Raw genomic sequence first — 3,385 nt, 5'->3', positions numbered from 1 at the left:
ACTAGGTCAGCATTATCAGCCATGACTTCCCTAGTCCCTACATGCATGAAAGACTTGGTCAACATACGCTCAGAATACTGGCCTCCATGCATGCATGCATGCATCATCCGTGGAATTTTCAACGTACAGTACATTCTACCGATCCCATTCATGCATCACCGCTCACTGCGAGCTGTAACTAGAGTGTGCACGTACGCTACGCTTACGTGAATGCGGCATAGTTTTCCACGTGAAACAGGCCGAGAATTTTAACTTGGCGTACGAGACTACTATGTGGACACAGTACATCCAGTAGGTTAGCAGTCTGGTTAACGACCCGGTAGGGGTACATCCGTAGTGGCCGATAGCTAGCTACCAACAATGAGCCACTGGTGGTGCTGCATGCATACGCATGTGGCTTCCTGCTGGCTCCTGCCTCCTCCGGTCCTCCTGCTACTGTGCTGAACCTGCGCGGAGACCCACCACGGATGTACGAGTAGTAATCACTGGATAAGGGGGGCACACACCGCACAGCCCGGCCCTCCCCTTGATCCTTTCTCGTCTCTGTCCGGCCGATCGTGTCCTGTTCCCCTCTCCGCTCTGCGCCGGCCATGCCGACGCCGGGCATACGTCTTTGGACGGTGGTGCATGCCACTAGCGGCCAGCAAAGGCCTGCGTTGGATCACCGACCGCCGGATTCTTCCGGTAACTTTCAAGGAGAAAGGGAAAAGCTGATCATTGACCGGAGATGCTGGTGCTTGTATTGAATGCGCGTGCACTAGCTGGAAGTGGACACTCCTCAGAAGCCATCGCTGTGTGCGATTGATTCCAGGCAGTCGAACGTTCGTGGCTCTCTTCGCGCAGAAAAAGTGAAATTGAGCTCTAAAAAAAATACAGCTAAATGTTTTGTGCACTGTTTGAGCACTGACTTTCTTTTTTATGTCGAGAGCTCCTCGAATATTATTTGTTCATGAAATTTTGCAGGTGCCTAAAACATTTGATCATGTTTGATGTCGCAGAGTTTCATAATTTTTCGATTTTTTATAGTGTTTTTTCAATGTGATGCTTTGAAAACAGACATAGGGATACGTTTTTGTGCTTTGAAAACTCTCTCGAACTTAAGTAGACGACCGGTTGGAACGGCTGAGTAGGATTCGACAATTGCTGAGTACGCAAGGAAAGCAAAAACCTAGATTTGCTTTATCGGGTATGAACTCCGAGCTCTAACAATTCCCTCCTCATCTACCAAAACAACCGGAAATGTTTCAAAAAAAGTAGGCATCCGGGTGTCCTTTACCTCGTTCGGTTCCATGAGGTCCAATGGCTAATATTGCTGCTACCTCTTGTGAGGGTACTCTCTTCATTTTTGTATACAAGTGCACTTCGTTTTTAATGTCAAACATTGATTTATATTTTTTCTTTACTAAATATGGGTTATATGTCATCAAAAATATGTCATTGGAAAGTTTTTTGAAATGTGCATCTATTGACATACTTTTTTGTGGCATATAACTCACTTTTTATTGGCGCGACTAATGGTCAAAGTTAGACATACATAAAAATATGAAATGGACTTGTATACAGAAATGGAGGGAGTAAAGATATTGCCAATGATTATGTGGGGCTCGTATGGACTTTGCACTGCCACAAATAAGGAGATAAATTATAGCGTCATTAAAACATAAAGGCTAATGAGGAAAGATATAAAATTCAATTAATGTTATCTTTGCTTTTCAATGGTTTGGTCACAACACAATATGCACCACGTGTACTAATTTGTTTATTTATTTATTTATTCAAGTCGACACTATATTCTACTAGATCATATTATTTACACAATATGCAGTAAGAAACATGTATGAATATATCATACGTGATTTTTTAATACGTAAATATGTTGATTATAAATATGTAAATAAGTATAATTTTTAACATTAGAAACACATGGTGTAATGTTTGAATATTTATGTGGCGTGATGATATATCAGATGATTTTTAATCTAAAACCTCGGGATGTCCTAAGATTAAGAAAAATGTATTTCAGGCTGCATTATGGCATACATTTTACATTGTACATTTTTTGTTGGCCTAAAATCTTAGTGAATGGCGCTAAAGTGGGCTTTTAGTAGCAAATTTTATTTTGAATGTATGCCATATTTTATTTCGAATGAACTTACACAGTATAAATGAAAGTCTATATTTATTGGCAAAGGGGGAATCGCTTCTTGAGAAGTGAGAACACTTATTTTGTTGTACTTACCCTATTTCTATTTTCACAATTGCCCGCAATCAATCAACGGCTAGTATTAAACTTCCCTCTTGCCTTGGGAGGTAAGAGGGTTCATCTTAAAACTTCTGTTAGAAATTTCAACATGAACTCAAATCTCTCTCTCTCTCTCTCTCTCTCTCTCTCTCTCTCTCTCTCCCCCCCCCCCCCCCCCCCGATCTCCCTCTCCCTCTCTCCCTCTCCCTCTCCTATAACAATCCATAATTTGTGACAATTCAACAATGTGTTTGTCTTCCGCCAGTTTATTTATATGTGCAAAAAAAAATTCTAGTCCTTTTTTTGCTGTAAGTAATATAATATGGCAAAATATGTGGTTTCTTCAAGATACACTTTCTAAACGCAAACAAAAAAGGGTCCTGTTTTGACACAGACGCTTTTGGGATGCTTTTATTAACCAATGAATGCCAGGCACTCTTCCTTATTTAGCTTCCACATTTGGCTAACGAAGAAATTACAGGCCTATTCTTACATTTCTTATTTGCTGCTATCCAAATAAGTTCTAAAATTTAGAACCATTGTTTTATCAAAAAAAATCCTACAATATTACTCACATATCTACTTGGATTATTTTTCAAATTTTCTCATTAGAGACCATGCAAAATCTAAATGTCACTTTCTTCACGCGAAAATAACCTCCCCTTAGTGGAGCTTGGTAAATGTGAAAACCCCAATTTGTAGGCATACATATTTAATTTGTAATAAAATTTTCTATTTGACATCCTAAGTGCACAATAAGTTCAACTATGTTAGGGTTTTGTGTTTAGGGAGTACCTTTTATGTTCCCTTGATACCCCATTAGCACACACCCCTCCTTAGTAAACTTAGTTGAAGTGTGAAAAGGTTATTCTGCTAGTATACTTGACTTTTCTCTTAAATTCCTTCTCACCCTCTCTCTCTCTCCCTCTCGCTCTCTCCCTCCCGCTCTCCCTCTCCCCCTCCCCCTCTCCTATAAAAATCCATGATTTGTGACAATTCAACAATGTGTTTGCTTTCCGACAGTTTATTTATCTACAAAAAAATTTGTCTAGTCCTTTTTTGTGTAAGTAATCTAGTATGGCAAAATATGTGGTTTCTTTAAGATACACTTTCTAAACGCAAACAAAAAAGGGTCCTGTTTTG

This window comes from Triticum aestivum, chromosome 6B, assembly GCF_018294505.1.
Source record: "Triticum aestivum cultivar Chinese Spring chromosome 6B, IWGSC CS RefSeq v2.1, whole genome shotgun sequence".
Taxonomy (NCBI): domain Eukaryota; kingdom Viridiplantae; phylum Streptophyta; class Magnoliopsida; order Poales; family Poaceae; genus Triticum; species Triticum aestivum.
Note: the sequence above shows the minus strand (reverse complement) of the source record.